Source organism: Protopterus annectens, chromosome 5.part0, assembly GCF_019279795.1.
Source record: "Protopterus annectens isolate FY-2018-M chromosome 5.part0, PAN1.0, whole genome shotgun sequence".
NCBI lineage: Eukaryota > Metazoa > Chordata > Ceratodontiformes > Protopteridae > Protopterus > Protopterus annectens.
Window position 1 is genome coordinate 803,476,912 of NC_056735.1, and position 19,144 is coordinate 803,496,055.

The following is a 19,144-nucleotide window of genomic DNA, read 5'->3' on the forward strand; positions in this document are numbered from 1 at the left end:
GCTTCTCATTTAGTCATTTATTTATTTATTTATTTGTATTTTGTGAGTACTGCTTCAAATCTGTATTTTAAACAGGTGGATTTCCTTTGATACTAGATAATATTTGGTTTTAGTGATGAAGATTCTGAAGACAGGTACTGTATGTGTATGGCAAAGTAAGTGGAATTTATAAAATGCTGTTTAAAAATCTGAATGCAAAATATATCATTATGCAATGTATTATAGCTGTAGTCATCATTAACTTTGTCAATATCTGTTTAAAAGTTTGTAATTATTGTCACAGTAAAACAATTTTAATGTGAGCCATAAGTCTGACAGCAGAGGGAAGGTCTGTTTGAAATGCTTTCAGACCTGGCAGTACCATTTAACTTTTTTCCTTGTGGAAAACTCCTTAGTTCTGTGAAACATCCCACTAATAAAATCAGCATTCAGTCACACTGTTCCAGAGTTGTGAACTCATAAGGCAGGACATCAGAAAAACTCTTGTTTAGATAAACTAGTTTTAATGGATTTCTGTCATGTATAGGCTCCTGTGCTCAAAGTGTGAGACTTCAGCATCAAACTGCAAATATACTATTGTAACTGCTTGTTAAAATTTGTAGATTTTGTATGTACTGTTTCACTTCATTTCATGTGCTCAGCTTATTGCAGGATGAGATATCTGCGACAACTAACATGCCTCCATTCAAGTTCATCTTTGAAAGCTTATATAAAGACACTACAAAACAGGCCCAGCACTGAGTCCTCTGGTGCAGATCAAAGTAGGGGACTGGTCAAACTGTTTTATTCTCTGCCCTGATAAATATTATCAGCCCCTTTTGTGTCCCATTCTGTGCAATTTGCTCTTTTTTAATTGCAGAAGCTTGGAATCAGACCTAGTATAGTACTTTGCAATCTTTTAATTATTTTTTTTTTACTGAAGATACTGTGGTTTTGCAGTTTCATAACTGTAACCATGCACTTGTCTGTTGTTCTGTGTGGTTAAATTGTATCATCTTCAGCACTATTTCATTAGCAAATAATGCAATAATAATATCTGTCATAGTACTGCAAGAGTGCAATGAATTTCTTCATTCTGCATTTTAAATTTCTTCTGATAAAGCAATTTCCTTGATTCGTTAATAAGAATAACATATAAGTTCAGGATCAACTGTATAAGGTGACCCAAAGCATATCCAAAAACAAACCCTTCATCATGCTTTACATGATATTGGCTTTCATTGTTTATCAGTTTCGGCTTGGCTAGACACCTAAATATGCTGCTCATAGATGATCTGTGACTATTATCTTTCTGCAATGTTGATACACACTATGCCATGCATAGAGAGAGAAGAGTAGTTCAAGTCTCAAGTTGTATGCTGCAGTGGGAAATTATACAACTCTAGAGTTCAGCATAATCTGTATAGATTATAAAATGTCACATAGTGTGTGTGTGTGTATCTATATACAAGAGAACAAGAGTACAATGAATTTCTTCATTCTGGATTTTATAGACAGGTTTTAAAAAAAAAGCAACGGAGAAAGAAAGATCTCCGTTGCTTTTTTTACTGTTTTGCTATGTTAAAATGGGTTTAACATAGTGAGACAGTTTTAAAATAAGCAATGGACATCTCCGTTGCTTATTTTAAAACTGTCTCGCTATGTTAAACCCATTTAACATAGCGAAAACAGTAAAAAAAAAGCAACGGAGATCTTGCTTTCTCCATTGCTTTTGCCCACAGCTCTGATGTACTGCGCAGGTGCGCAGTACATCAGAACTGCCACGGATGCCAGACATCTGCGGAAGGGCAGTAAACAGGCATTATACTATGCCATTATTTAAGAAAATTAATAGTTTCTTTTCTTAAATAATGTCATGGTATAATAGCAATAACCCACTTCTGGGTGTGGGTAATGCTGTATTTACCCACGGTTGGCTTTGTTTGGTCCTCGGGCCCACTGGGACCAAATCACGCCAACCGTGGGTAAATCCAGCATTACCCACACCCAGGCGTGGGTTATTGCTATAATATTTAGCCATCTTATAGCAACAGTGGTCATAGTGAATGCACACCAGACATGTTCATCTCCTTTCATCATTTAGTGCAGTTTTCAGTATGTATGGATTGAAATATATTGTGTGTTTATGAAGCAGAGTTACAGCATATCAGTTAATGTACCAAGTGCGAGAACATAAATTCATGCATTCACTTACTCGCAGATAGTTATCTCTTTTTAATTTACTGCATATTATGAGTTGCACTGATGGCTAATCATTGACTCTATTTTTTTAAAATAATGTTTGCATAAATTTTGGACTAATTAGTGCAAATGGGAAAATATCTGGTTTAACCCAGATATACAGATACATTGCATTTAACAGTCAACACTTTTAATTATTTTATATCAGATGCATAATAGTTAATGAATAGATATATGCATATATTCATACTTACATACATGCATACACAGCTCCATAGCTAGCCAGCTATTTACACAGATCAATAGTTAAATCAAATATTCTTGCATTTTCTCCCTGTTTCCATGTTTTTGAATAATGGTCAGCAGCAAAGACACACACTCCCTTACTAGTCCGAAGTTTTCTTCTGACCAGCAGATGTTGCTATTCTCTTCAAATGATGATTCTGCCAGTATAACAACATTCTGTTATCTGCAGCATTGCATGCTGGTAGTTGTATGCTTCAAGGGAAAAACATACAACTCTAGAGTTCAGCATAATCTGTATAGATTATAAAACATCACATAAAATATATATATTTATATTGATATATATATATATATATATATATATATATATATATATATATATATATATATATATATATATATATATATATGTGTGTGTGTGTGTGTGTGTGTGTGTGTGTGTGTGTGTGCCTTTGTATGGATAGACGCGCACACACACACACACACACACACACACACACACACACACACATACACACAAACACACGCACACTTTTCTTAACCATTCCTACAGTACATTTTCACTGTCCTGATTGCCCTGGCAACAGTTATAGTATAGTACTTTGCAATATTTTAATTACATTTTAGTACTGAAGATATTATGGTTCTGCAGTTTCATAACTGTAACCAAGGACTCTTCTGTTGTTCCCTGTGGTTAGGTTGTATCATGTTCAGCACTGTTTCAGTAGCAAATAATGCAATGATATTTGTCATAGTACTGCAAGAGTACAATGAATTTCTTCATTCTGGATTTTATAATTTATTCTGATAAAGCAATTTCCTTGATCCACTAATAAGAATAAAATATAAATTCAGGATCAGCTGTATAGCGTGACCCAAAGCATATCCAGAAACAAACTCTCCATCATGTCTTACATGGCATTGGCTTTCATTGTCCTGATTGCCCTGGCAACAGTTAATGGTAAGCAGCTTTATGTGAATTATGTACTTAATTATGTATTAATATGTATGCATTAATGCGTTATGTCTTATTATATATAGATGTGTTGAGATGAGTTTCTATTACAGTTTATCAGCAGTAAAGCACAGCTTTATTATCTGATCCCACTTTTGTGAAACTTTCACAAAGTCTATCTGGATGAATGATAATGTATTTCATAGTTTATATTAGTCATTACTTATGTTCTGAGTTTGTTAGTTCTCTAAAATTAAGGATTCCAAGACGCTAGTCAAAAAACTTTTGCTCTGCTTTCTAGTGGTCATAACAATTCAATGATTTGACTGTGTTGCCCTTTGTAGTCTGCTTTACATAAGACAGAGAACCTATCTTTTCTATGTAATGGTTTCATCTTGTTTGATTTTAAAACTGCATTGCAAGTTATGCTGTATTTTGCTGTAGCAGCCAAATGTCCAGCCTTCATACTAAATGCCTTATTATCCAAGTAGAATGAGTTCTTTAATCAACAAAACACTTGTGCTTTACAGCATCATAGGATTTACACTTAAGTAATAAACAAGCCTGTCCAGTGAAGGAATTACTTTAGTAAGTATTCTTTGCATACATTTCAACTAGGTACTGTCAATCTCATTATTCCTGTGGAAAGGGCAGGGAGGGGATATAATAAAAAATAAGTATGACTACAACTTTAAAGAGTTTGTTGAATAAAATTCCATTTCTAGAATCAATTACTTTAGTATAAGACTTATTTTAAAAAGTGCTGTTGCACATATACTAAGTGTTCATAGGTTCATAGGTAGGTACTAGGCTATCAGCCCTAGGGCCCATACAAGCCTAGCCAAAAAATGTACCCTGGCTTTCGCCACCAAAGAAAATTATTTTCCTGTGCCCCAGTCGAGCAGAGTCACAGAAGTGATCCCCGGGGTGAATTTCCCATTTCCCATCCAATCATCAAGATTTTTCTTGAAGAGTGCTAATGAGGAGCTCTGTTTGACATAAATAGGTAGACTGTTCCAGAGTATGGGAAGTCTCTGGGACAGGAATCTATCCCTCCAGCATGTTCTGTTTATTGCGGTGACAAGGTTAAGGTCCCTAAAGCGTGTAGCTCGGAGGGATTGGGATTTCTTTAAGTGGAGCATGTCCAACAGCTCTGGGTTTGACATAGATTTGTATGTTAGGCAGAGATCGCCCCTGAGCAGGCGATATGCGATGGAGTAAAGCTGTAGTTTTTTGAGACGGTCTGCATAGGGCATCTGTTTGAGGCCAGTAATCCTCTTTGTAAGGTATTTCTGTGGTCTTTCCAGTTGTTGTAGATGTCTTGTGAGGTACATACCAAAAGGGGTATTGTCCTCTATAATGGGTCTAATGAGTGATGAGTAGAGGGGAACAATGACCTCTTTTTTTCTGGATGAGAACCCTTTTGTGATGAGATGAGCCACGTAGAAGGATTTCCTGACCACTGTGGTGATGTGAACTTAATACCAGTTAATTATACATACTGAACAAAGATATTTAGTTCAGTCCCCATTTTTAACTTCAGTTCCACTTCAGGGTGGTGCAAACTGAACTGCCTAAAATTAAACTGAGTAAGTGCACAGTGGTCAGAGTTAAATTGAGTGCTAGTTGGAAGCCCCCCCCCCCAAGCGATCACTTGAGAAAAAACAAGCTACCACATGTACAATTTATTATGCCATGCTTGTAGTTTTCAGCAGATTTAATCATTAAGACATCCTTAATTGTTAATGGGAGGTATGGGAAGCACAAAATTGAGAGTGGGTACCAGGTATTAAATACTGAGGGACACCACTCTCAGTATTAATCCACCTAAATGTAAAGCCATTAATGTAAACTCTTTGTCTTCTCTTGAATATCCTGTTGGAAACCAAGTGAACAGTGTAAAAGATACAATTATCAACTACTCAGTTAGCTCAAGTATCATAACGATCGATGTTTTGGATACCTTGGGCAGGTTTTCTTAAAGTGTAAAATTTAGCAAGGCTAGTAAATCTGGATTTACTGGTCATTAATTCATCTGACAAAATAATAAAATGTATATTTCACTGGGATGCATGTAATTCTGAAAGAATGCACTTTACATTTCACTTATGTAAGAATCCTGGGTCCGCTCCCATCTATTTAGCACATTGGGCAACCAGCACCCTTCAGCTCTTGTTGTTTCTGTAGCAGGTACAGGTTTTACGGGTCAGGTTCTAGCCTTAGGCCCAACCCTCCTCAGAGGGTGCACCACCCACTCAAACCTAGGGCCAGTTTAGAGTGTCCAATCCACCTACTGCATGTCTTTGAAATGTGGGAGGAAGCCAGAGCACCTGGAGAAATCCCACACAAATATAAGGAGGATCTACAGACTCCACACAGAAGGCACCCCAGACAAGATTCAAACCGGAGAACCCATTGCTGTGAAGCAACAGTGCTAACTGCTACACCACTGTGCTGTCCTGCATAAGGATAGTCTGTTTAAAACTTGTAATTTGTTTATGCTATCTCCTCTGTGTGCTAGTATAACTACAGCATATCACCACAGAAAAAGTATGAAATGATGGAAGAGACACATAACAAACCTCTTCTTAATAAAAACTCCAGTAGATACCCATAGGAATGTCAGCTGGGCCTATACGTCTTGAGGTGTCTAACACTTAAAATGGTCTTGGAGACATCATAGAGCTACACATACAAATACAGTTCAGTGATTTGGTATCACATATTAAATAAAGAGATGAATACTGTGGTAAAGACTTTGACCATCTATGATGTTTCTTCTGTCTCACCAATTGTCTGCTTTAATTCCCTCCATGGCTCTGTTAAACCTTTTAAGAGCTGTTAATATATTTATAAAATGCTTTCATACCTGACTTTAGCAGATGAATTTACATTTGATCTCTGGATTATTATGTTTTGTTGTAAGAATGAACATTTCAACCCTGTTTTACTATTGAGATTAAATGAGTTTGGGTGCATTCAGGTTTGTATGTTGGTTTTGTTAACAAAAGCTATTTATGCTGGATATCTGGTATAAGATCAGACAAGAGATGCTGACTCCATTATTAATCACAGGATTCTCTGTTGTAATGATAAAATGGTCTCTGGCTACCATCTTCCACTGAACAAATCATTAATATTTAGCCATCTTATAGCAACAGTGGTCATAGTGAATGCACACCAGACATGTTCATCTCCTTTCATCATTTAGTGCAGTTTTCAGTATGTATGGATTGAAATATATTGTGTGTTTATGAAGCAGAGTTACAGCATATCAGTTAATGTACCAAGTGCGAGAACAAAAATTCATGCATTCACTTACTCCCAGATTGTTATCTCTTTTTAATTTACTGCATATTATGAGTTGCACTGATGGCTAATCATTGACTGCATTTTTTTAAAATAATGTTTGCATAAATTTTGGACTAATTAGTGCAAATGGGAAACTATCTGGTTTAACCCAGATATACAGATACATTGCATTTAACAATCAACACTTTTAATTATTTTATATCAGCTGCATAATAGTTAATAAATAGATATATGCATATATCATACTTACATACATGCATACACAGCTCCATAGCTAGCCAGCTATTTACACAGATCAATAGTTAAATCAAATATTCTTGCATTTTCTCCCTGTTTCCATGTTTTTGAATAATGGTCAGCAGCAAAGACACACACTCCCTTACTAGTCCGAAGTTTTCTTCTGACCAGCAGATGTTGCTATTCTCTTCAAATGATGATTCTGCCAGTATAACAACATTCTGTTATCTGCAGCATTGCATGCTGGTAGTTGTATGCTGCAAGGGAAAAACATACAACTCTAGAGTTCAGCATAATCTGTATAGATTATAAAACATCACATAATATATATATATATATATATATATATATATATATATATATATATATGTGTGTGTGTGTGCCTTTGTATGGATAGACGCAACACACACACACACACACACACACACACACTTTTCTTAACCATTCCTACAGTACATTTTTCCCATTTTCAATTCTGTCAAACATTTGTGTTATAATGGAGTTGGACACTGGTTTGATAGACACAGATAATTCTCAGAGGAGTAACTATGTGGTAATCACAGCAATGTGAGAAATGAAGGTACTCCACATCAAGGAATTATTTTTTCTAAGATTCAGTATCCTCATATTCGGTTATATTAAGCAAGGGGACACAACAGACAAAATTTCCTGCATGTTTTGTGAGCCCTCCCCCAAACCACGTTGTACAATAGCATTTCACCCTTTCTTGAAGAAATTACAGTTATGGTGCAGTCTTCCCAGCTCTTTTCCTATATTATTATGCAGTTTATTATTGCAGTCCTTATTTTATAGCCATCAAATATGACTGGTGAAATACTGACCTCTTTTGAGGGTGCCTGAACAGAAGACAAACACAGTCAAGAATGTCTCCATGGAATCTCAATTTGTTAAAAGATGAAATACTAGCTAAACAAGAAGAAATGGTGCCTGATGTGAGCTTAAATATGGTTTATGATACTTTGAAATCAATGATAGAACATCTCCATAACTGTAGGTCGCTAGTATAGCCCTGCAAAGGTTTGTTTATCAGCTCTGTATCTTTGATACAGTGCATAAAGATATCAGAGATGTGGAAAGCTATAATTACAATATGCTTAGTTGTAGCTTGCCTGTTAACAGTCAGTGAGTAGTAAAATCAATTTGAAGACGAGGAACACTGTGCAGGTACTAAGTAACAACGTGCTGTTTGCAAGTGAGAGGTACTGATTACTGCCTTGAGTATTGTGTATTTTCCCCAAGCAGAATAAATAATTTGGGTGAGTCCAAATATGCATAAAATCAACCAAACAGAACAATGTTCTTCTTTTTGTAGATAGAAAATGAATAGCACTTGTAATAATTATGCAGTCTAAAAAGACAGTAGGTAGATGATAAGTTGCTCAGTTATTCTGACATGGAATAATCCACATTATCCTTGAATATACTACCCAATCTTTTTTTTCATAAATGCTTGCTACCCCCTCCATCTGGGGCTACTGACCATCAGCTTCCTCCTTCTGGTTTGTCATTTATTTATTCCCCCTGATGTACTGATATCTACAGCTTGTATCCCCATGTGGAACAAAGAAATCCCTTTTCTGCTATGGAGCTTAGCCTAACAACACCTGTATTCTCTCATGACCAGAGATAGGGGTGAGATTTATCCAGGTAACTACAAACGATGGATGTGTTTTCCTCCAAGTCCAAGCAATCTTAGCAGCAGCTTGGCAAGATCTTGCATACTTCTTATGTGCTCAGTACTAATGACAGTGCATCATGGTACTGCCTAGTAGATAAGCTCATCCTCTGCCCTTACAGTAGACCAAGCTACCATCCTTATCCCAGGATGGGGGAACCATGGCAGAGTTCTCACCCTTATTCTCCACTGCCAGATCTTCTAGTATGCAGGTCGCTAATTGATCTGGGATTACTAGAGTCATACTTCATCCCACTGCACTACAGAGATGGCTTATGTACTAATCAGAAATTTCACTTTGACCTTATGAGATCAGCACTTAGCCAGATGTCCGTCTCTTAGACTAGCATCAGTGTGGCCCCTTGCTTCCCAAAGGCTGTTACCTTCAAAAGATCACAGGGTACAGCCTTTAGTATTATGAGGTTTGAAAGAGGCAAGATGTATACTGTTGAATCACTACAAAGTCATAAAAGGAAACAAAGAATGCAGTTATATGACTGACCTTTGTGGAGACAATTTTCTAGTGACTTGGATCCCTAAAAGATACTCATCTGTGTCAGCAGCAAATTGTGTTCATTGTATGTGTCTTACAATGCTACCATGCCTTGTAAGACACATACCTTATGCAGCTTACATAAACCTTATGTAGCTAACTAATTTAAGCTCTTACAGCACAGGAAAATGCTGAAGCCCCTCAAGGGAAGGCTAGCAATCAATATTGTAAATTCTAGTACAGTCTGTAACAAGGAGGTAGCATAGCATGTTCATTGAAACTATTGGAGCATATTCTTTGCGACATACCAGTTTCCTATTGCAACTTAAGCAATATTGTTAAAACTCTATATACTGTTGCTCTGTTTGTATCTTTTATATGCTTTTATTTCCTAACCCTTTGCCAGACAGCCATTTGACCTATTGCATTGCTTATGGCCATTTTCCCTGAGATGTGAGAGCTGACCATGGAGTGGTGATCAACCAGACAGCCAATCATTTTTTTTTCCACTTTTTAAACCAGCCCCAGTGTTTGGTAACTGCCATACACCTTACAAAACAAGGTGCTATCTGTGCCATCCACCACGTGCATGCATGTTTCCACACACCTGTTGTGAAAGTTGCAGTACTTGAATGCAATGCCTCTCTTAGCCAAATAGATGCTGTGATATCCAGTCTCTAGTAGGTGCTAGCATTGTAATGGCTTGCTTTCTCTCCTACAGGATGGGCAAACTAACATTAGCTGCTTAGTCCTAGCCTCATCTGTCAGCTCCTAAAATGTTCAGGTTGCTAACTGATCCCAGGTTAACCAGGTCATGGTCAGGATTTTATCCTTTTGTGCCATGGACCAAGCTTATATTTATTGTACCTAAATATCATTTTTTGTTAAACTGCCCGTTTATACAAATCCTGTAATTTCTTGCTATTTATACATTTTCCATAGTCTTGTGGTTTTCTATATTAATATGTTATTGCATGTTTGTCTTTAGATGCATGCTAGGTTATGTCTGAAAATGTTCCCTTTTAATCAGCATATTCACCTGGGTGACATAATAAACTAAAATGACAAAAAACTAAATAAATAAATAAAGCATAACTCAGATGAGAAAAGTAAAGTAAACTAGTTGTTGTGTACTCACTGCTCCTACTAGGATACATTTTTCCTTTTCCTGCCAGAGCAGATGCTTCTACCAAGTCCTTCCCACTTCACTTTCTTGTCTTTTTGTAGGTACCTTCCCTATTCCATTATACGTGTATGTGTGTATGTTTATGCGACTACAGTGAAAAGATTGCTTGCTTCAGGGTTCCCATTCTACTCAAAAAAGATAGCTGTTTTTTTTTTTTCAAAAAGTAGTCTCATGTTTTATATATCTGTTAAAATATGAAATCTGCAGCAATTGTTTTTTCTAACTGGAAAAACATGTATATCGCAGTACTTTACTTATGCCATCTTTTAACTGACAAATTTACTGAATACAACTAATGGACTTGCAGTTGTGTAGTAGATCTGAAAGGATAGGGTTGGTGGAGGCTCGGTAAGTGAGGCAGAGATTGTCTCTTGGTAGTCTCTAGGAATCAGGAAAGAGGGACAGGACTTTGAGATGATTAGTGTTTCTTTTGTACTATAGGCCATTGATTTTCTTAGTGAGTAAACACTGTAGTTGCTCAAGTTGGGTCAGGTGCTTGGGCAGGTACATACTGAAGGGGGCATTATACTCAATGATTGGCCTAATACAAGCAGAATACAGTGGAATGATCACCTTCTTGGGCCTGGATGCCATACCCTCTCTAATAAGCTGCAGAATGAAAAAGGATTTCCTTAGAACAGTGGAAGTGGGTGATTAAATGACAGTTCATTGTCCACATGAGTTCCCAAGTCCCTAAGTACTGGGTCAATTTTTAGGGGTATATTGATGTGATAGTTGCAGAGAATATATCTTTGCTGAAGGATTCAGTTATACATTTTTGGTGCTTAGTTTTAGGCCATGGCTTTGACACAAGCTATTTGTTTGAAAAGGCCTTCCTGAAGGATCTTTGCATCTTATGGAGAGGTTATAACAGCACAACTTTATAATCATCTGCAGACGTGATCAGCCATAAGTCCTTATTTTTCACCTCCAAGAAATGAACGCCAAAGAGAACTGGCCCAAGGACTGAATCTTGTGGTACACCACTAGTGGCAGGTCTTTTGGAGGAGAAGGATCCTCCGACCTTAACTTCCTGGCTCCTGCTTCTGAGGCAGTTTGCTATCTAATGAGTTCCATAGGGGTTTACATTTAGCTGGATAAGTTTATCAACTATGCCTGGGAGGAGGATGGTCTGAAACAGCTTTGTGAGGCCTAGAAATGCAGTATATTTGCACAGATTTTCCCTCATCCAGTACTTCAGTAACCTTTTTGACAAAGTCAACCAGATTAACTAATGAAGATTTGTCCTGACAAAACCAAACTGGCGAGAATCAAGAATTTGTACACAATCTGTGCCCTTATTTATTAATTCCATAATATAGTTGACTGTGTCAGTTGATGTCCCATCTTTGTGCAGGGGGGGTGACTGTTGCAGTTTTCCACTCATCAAAACCTGATTAAAGTCTGATATTGAAAAGATTTTGTAAAGAGTGTGACAGGTCCTGATTTTTTTTTTTTTTTTTTAAACAAAAACATCTCTATTAAATTATCACTTACGACATAGGCAATCATAAATTTATATAAATGAAAACAAACCATACTTTTATAATCATAGTTGCTGGCATTTTATATCACAAACCATACTGACAGAATGTTAGTTGCAAACATTATACATCACTTATAATCTACCCAATCACTGTCAGTCAGACACTACATAGTTCATTTGAATTCTGCCTTCTTTTAAACCTCATTTCTTCCAGGTATGTATTGTTCCCACACTTCCCATTTTTTTCCTATGCAGTTTGCTCCTACCCTGTTCTAAAGATCACACTTCCAGTTGTTTTATCTCTGTTACTATATTCACTTCTTCCAGTGTTGTTAGTTTAGACTTTGATTTCCAGTTTCTAGTAAGAGCTTTTTGGCAGCCAACATAATTAGACTCAGCACAGCCTTACTATGTCTAGACAATTCCGATTCTGTATCATGGCACAGAAAAATAACTTTCCTAGTTACACCAGTTTGCTCATGCAGTATCTCTGATAGAGTAGTATGTACAAAATCTTTAAAGTCTGCCAACTCACTACACTCCCAAAAAATATGTTCCCAATTACCTCTTTCTTCCTCATCACACCTCCAGTATTTGCTTTCTTCCTGAGGAAAATTTCTCTGCAGTCCACTTGGGGTTTAAAATATCTATGTAAATACTTTCAAGCAAAAATCCTAACTCTTTTAGATTTTGTTGTATATTTAAGAGAGAAACATTTATCTCTCCATTGTTTCTTTGTAAACTGCTTATCCAATCTCTTTTTAATTCTTTCTAGCCTCCTCTGATTGATTCTTATAGATATCATGCAATATTTTATATGCTCTACTAATTATTCCTTTAACAACAGCTTCTGTTCTAGATTCTACTAAAAACTCTACCAGTGCTGGTCTTTCATTTAGGACCCCTGTTCTTTCTTTCTCTTTGCCTATACTACGGTATTAATCCATGACAGGTAAGGCAATCTTTAACCTACAGTTCAAATAAATTCTTGGCATCTTCTCATTCTATTACATTTTCCTCTCTAGTTATTTGTCCCCGATACCTTGGTTCCTTTGCCAGTTTTCTCTGCTTGTGCTGTCTATAGGAGCCTTAACTGTGTAGTTCAGAAATACTGCTTCAAATCGGATAATCCTAATCTGCCTTGTTCTATTGGAAGAATCAAATTATCCCAATTGACTCTTGCCATCTTCCCCTCCCAGATAAAATCCTTCAGCTCTTTATTAATTGCTATCCAAAACTTCTCCTCAGGTTAATAAACATATGACTGACCTCTGTATAAGATTATGGGGATTAAAAACATTTTTACTGTTTGTATCTTACTATCCCTATCCATATAACAGAGCTTCCAATTTCTCAGTTTTTGTATTAACTTGTGTTTAGTGTCTTCCCACATATCCTTAGCTGCTACAACAGAATAATTTGTAATGCATACTCCTAAATACTTAATTTTATCTTGTCCCCATAAATATTGATATTGCTCAACAAGTTCATGTGTGGGTACATAATTTACCGCTATTACTTTTCTTTTCGCTTCATTAATTATGTATCCCAAAAAGATTTGAAATGGTCTCAAAATGTTCCACAACATGGTAATGTCCTTTACTGGTTTTATCAGGTATAAAATAATACCATATGCAAATATAGCCAGCTTTTCTTGACTACCATACCAATTATATCCTTGGATTTCTGAGTCCCTTATTTTCATTGCCAGCGGTTTAAATATAATGCAGATAACAAAGGAGAAGGAAGACACCCCTGCCTAGTTCCTCTGCTCAAGCAGAAATTATCAGAGGAGCCCACCCACTTTAATTTTCACCTCTGCTCCCTCATATATCCTCCTAATCAACCTTATTATTTTATCAGTGAATGCAAATGCTTCCATTGCCCTGCTTATAAAGTCCCAGCTTACTCTGTCTAATGTTTTCTCTGCATCAAGACCCACCAACAACAGTGTATTTTTTTACATTCTGCTTCCTTCTGGATCATCAATATTTGTTAATATTGTTGAATGTTTGCCTCCCCTCTGCAAAACCACATTGATCCATATCTATTAATTTTGGCATCACTTTTGCCATTCTTTTAGCCATTGTAGACATAATCATGGTTTAGTACTGACATGGTCTTGAAGATGGATTTGATGGATCTTTACCCTCCTTTACAGTTACAATAGATTTCCTCCAGGATATAGATACTTCTCCAATTATTCACTAATTGTTAGCAGTGTATCACTGAAGAAGGCCATGGGGACAAAACTGGTCTGATTCTTTTGTTTTGCCATAGTGTATTAAAGTGTATTATATATACTTTCACTCTTTGGTGCTGGCCTCATTTTGACTTTCTCGTTTGGGTTTTTTGGCCTTTTGCACCTGCCTTACGTGTGAGTACGTTGTGTTGGGTACTCAGAGGTCCCACAATATCCATAGCTACCCTCTGAAATGGCTCCTCAAAATTGAGAAATGGCATTAAAGAAGCTTTGTCTTTGTCTTTGTCTCAAGCCTTAGCAACTTTCTGGCATTGCTCAGAGGTCCTGCAGTACCTTGTTACATCATTTGCAATCCCAGGCAATACAATATCTGTATAAGCCATCTTTTAATATGCTTTATGCCTATGTGGCCTGCAAAAGAAATATCAAGAGCTATTGCCAGAAATGCATGTAGCCCTCCTTCAGGGATCCATCTATTCCATGTACAACACTCCTTTGTCCCAATATTTGGCTGTCTTTGCCCATGAGTATCAGGAGCCTCCTTGGCTACCTCTTTAAAGTTTTGTAGGATTTAAGACCTGAGCCTGCCTTTATTCCTCCTTACTGATGCTCACCAACTCCCCTTCTAGAGGAGGTCTGATACTGCCTGTCAGTGGTGCTTCAGGTTCTCACTGACTACTGTCACTTACCTCTCCCCTAGTACTCTCACTTTCCAAGAAAATCCAAGTACCTTTCCCTGATGTGGTTCAGATCCCAGATCACTGCTATTGGCAGTTCTCTCTCTGAAGTAGCCACATCACTTGCCCCAGATGGAGGTGTAGGCCTTGGCTGTACCTCCCCCACTACTGCCTTCTCTTCGGGTTTGTTTGCATCCATGTCTGGCTGCATGTAATAGCATGCACACAAGGTACTGTACTGTCAAAATCATTGCCTGTTAGGACATCAGCAGGAATTCTCTCAAACACAGCTGTTTGCTTACTATCTTCCTCCTACCTTCCCATTACAGACAGACCCTAGCCAAAGGTACCTGAAAAGGTTTCCCACATAAGGCTGTTACTAGTGTGGGCTGCCCAGGAAAGTATTGCTCCTGTCTGACCACTGCAGGTTTAACTATGGTTATATCTGATGCTGTGACCCTTTTTACAATTACCTACTTCCCTTCTACAAAGATATGGTGCAGACTTTTGTGATAGTTAGGTACAAGCTGTTGCCTCTAAACAATCCACCACCATTTTAGTGCTAGTCTTGCTGGATGTCCTGAGATTCTTCTTCTGCCCCTTGTCTTAATGGACAATGAGGCCATACATGCCAAATTTAGTAACATTTAAAAAAATCTTTCCCCAAAACCTGGGCATGTACCTGAACCTGTGGTTTCCATTGTGTCATGTGTAAGTTGCTGGAGTGGCCTAGGCTGGACCCTATGGTTTCCCCTATACCCATGTGCAGTGCTGGATCCCCCCCTCCTATACAGTGGCAACTCACTAGCTAAGTAAAGGTCCCCTTTCCTCCTCATCTCCTCAGCAGTGTTACACTCCTGTTCTGCCACCCAAATCCATATGTATTCTGACATATTGCTAAAGGCTTGTTCCCTGACCAAAAGATCTGCAGGCTTTTCAAATGTGGAAACATTACATCAACACCCCATCTGTGAAAAAGTGTTGATTTCTGCAAATATACCCAGGCATACGTTCATCAGCCTTTCTCCTACATTCTCTAAACTTTTTATTGTACAGTTCTGGCGTTAACTAGTAACAAGCAAGCAAACTTTCTTTAACTTTACTATAATTTAAACAGTCAACATCACTGAGTTTAGAACCTGCTGCACTGATTTACCTGTGAGCAAGGGAGTTACAAACCTCACCACTGCCCTTGGTCAACTTGGTGGTGAATATACAAGAACCAAAGGTGGAGGAGTATCAATCTACATCAAAGATAAACACTCCTCCAGACTAGTTAGACAAGATTAACTCTGTGTGACTACTCCAAGTTCATATTACCATGGGTAACCCCCCCCCCAAGTCACCACTAGTTACAGTTCCCCCCTTTATGAACCAAGATGCTCATGTGCCTTATTTAGATTTACTTGAATCGATCAAAATACAATCTAACAGGGGGGCGTGGCCAAGGATGAACACAGGATAGCAGCAGATTTCTTCAGCTCCACCAATTTCACTGCACTGACAGGAATTAATTACTTAAAAAATTAATTTATGAAGTAATTTTCTTTCTAAATATGTTTGTTTTATATAGTTCTTGAACTATATCTAAAAAAGAAAGGAAATTTTAACAATATTCCTGTCAGAAATCACTTTGGAAATTTTCCTGTCAGTTTATCAGTTTGAAATGAGTTCCAGTAAGACAAATTCTCAAGACTCCAGCATTAAGAAAGAACTTCAGTCTCTGATAACTACAATCCAGCAACTTACTGCTAAGATGGATAAACTGGATACTAAAATTGATACCTTCATAGAAAAAACTACAAAACAAATAGACTTGTTACATATAGACCTGCAACAACAGAAGATCCAGATGACAGGCATAGAAGAGGCTGTGAATGACATGGAAAATAAAATCCAAGAAGAGGAAATCAACATTGAGTTTCTGCTGAAACAAAATACACATCTACAAACAAAGCTTGATGACCTGGAAAATAGATCTAGGCGCAATAACATTAGGATTTTTGGACTGCCAGAAAATATTGAAGGTAACAATATTACTTCTTTTTTAACAACATGGCTCCCTAAAAATTTAGACTTACCAGAAGCATTCTCTTTTGGTATTGAAAGAGCACATAGATCTATAGCCAATACTAACTCTAACAAAAAATATCCTAGATCAGTTATAGTTAGATTTCTATCATCTTTTGATAAAGAGATGGTTCTTAAATCTGCTTGGGCTAAAGCTCCTGTTAAGATTAATGAGACAACTGTGCGTTTTGACAATGACTATTCTTCCTTGGTAATAGCTAAAAGAAAAGTTTTTCTGCCACTAATAAGGGAGCTTAAAAAAGCACAGATTAAGACATACCTTCTGTTTCCTGCCAAGCTAAAAATCTTCCTTCCTGATGGTCCTAAAATTTTTGATGACTTAGACTCTGCATTACTGTCTATCAAAAAAAATAAGATTTTGGATAAAATAGAGGAAATGGAATGGGCTAGTCCTTCATTAAAGAGATTGGCAACTGAAACTTCGTGGAAGACTTCAGAGAAGAAGAAGAGACTAAAAAACAAATGATTTGTTCTATGTTTTTTGTTTTGTTTTTTTCCTTTTTTTTTTTTCTCTCATCATTTTTCTTCATTATTAATCTTTTTAAATATAGTTCCTGCATTTCCAGAAAGCCACAAATATTCTGAAAAAGATTTAATCAAAGTTATTTTCTGTGTGCAAAGAAATGTTTTGTTTCTTAATCAGTCAAAATATCTGAGGAACTAATAACAAGCTATTATTCAATTTGTTTCTCTTTCTGAAAAAGAGAAGTAAGGTTAGTAATTTGATACATTTTTTTTTCTTTTTTTTTTCTCCTTTTCTTCTTTTCTTGGTTTTAAACAATGACATTCTATTTAGATTATGTAGTGGGTAAGGGGTGGGGGAGGGCAGGGAGAGAAGTGTAATGAAGATATGATAAATGGAATAATAACATATTTATTCCTTGTAAAAAGTTTATATGTTCTTCAAATGCTATTGCTAATTATACTTTCTTGATTATACTGCTTATGCTTGTTTGCAAATAATCTGTCATGCTTTAATTAATAATAATTATAACTAAATAATAGTAAATAATATGTTTTATTTTTATCTTTGTTAATATAAGCAGTAAGTAATATTCCATTGTAAATACTTTTTATAGCTTTCTCTTACATTTTTTCTATTTCTGCTTTACACTCTTTTATTTTCTACTCTCTTTTTCTTTTCTTTATTCTTTCTCTTTATTTTTTTCATGTTAATATATGGAAATGCTTTTGATCATACAGGCACAGTAAATAATATTTGCATAAAAATTGAGTAGGGGCAAAAATATTGAGTTTTATTACTTATTAATAACTTTGGGCTTAATTTCACTTACATAGAGGCTGTAATAACCTGTAAAATACATTGCGAAGGTTTTGTCATGTTTAGATGCATTTATACTGCTAAATGAATGTTTGTCACTAGTTTTTAACAAGATTCCCGCCAAAATGTTAAGGGAGACAATCTGGGATGTGGGTTACCTCGTGAACAGTGTCCTCGAGTTGTTTTAAAAGCTTCAACTCTCAGAATTCATGCAGAGAAGCTGAAAGCAGTCAATTTGACCTTTGATCCAGAAATCACACTGACACATCGCAGATTCAGGAAGAACACTCTACCAGGAAGTAGAACTGCTGCAAATGCGACTATGTGAAGGAAAATGAACTCTTTAACATTTAAATGTGAGTTATTTTATATAATTACTTAAATATTTATGTTATAATTTATAAAATATGTCAGTTATAATGATTTTAAATGATGCAGTTTCTTGTAGTAAGTAAATGTCTTATTTTAGAAGGCATAGAAAATGAAACATTTATACAAGTGTTTTTGAAAGTTTAATTGACTGCAGCATACTAATTTATGTTAAAAACTTATGATCTAAACATATACATTACTATAACTCATTTAATTCATCTGATTGACAAGCATAAATAACTTTATAACTCTATTCTGGAAGAAGTTGTCATGTGATATATTTTAAAGCAGACAAACATGACAGAAAATAGATGCATCTTAATATATGTAATGTCTGAACCATATTAGCCAAAGTTTCGATTTAAATGAATGTTAGAACTTATTTTTACATACTTTGAATAAATTAATATGTAAATATGCCTTCCTTTTTTTTTTCTTCTTCTTCTCTCTTTCCTCTCTTTCTTTCACTCTCTCTCCCTCTTTCACGTCTTTTATTTCTCTCTCTCCTCTTGGTTCCTAATATCAAGTTTATTTGAATGCTATTTGAATACAAGTGTATTATATTAAATAGATGTATATAGTAGTATGAATAGTTTTTAAAAAAAGTTTATTTTAGTTTATATGATGCTGTTTTATCAAATGTGTAGTCTTGTCTTGCTAGATAATCGAATTGAAAGCTGTTAATTTAAGTTAAATATAACCAGTATTAAATTGATAAGGTGGTAGC

At 36.2% G+C, this 19,144-nt stretch overlaps 1 long non-coding RNA gene across 1 annotated transcript in view; it reads left to right on the top strand.

The window, feature by feature from the left end:
- Nucleotides 1-3,270: 3,270 nt before the first annotated feature.
- Nucleotides 3,271-19,144, top strand: part of LOC122802840 — a 128,276-nt gene continuing 112,402 nt past the window's right edge. Inside the window, exon 1 of the long non-coding RNA XR_006364998.1 lies at nt 3,271-3,388. This is a non-coding gene — a long non-coding RNA (uncharacterized LOC122802840). The remainder of the gene's footprint in view (nt 3,389-19,144) is intronic.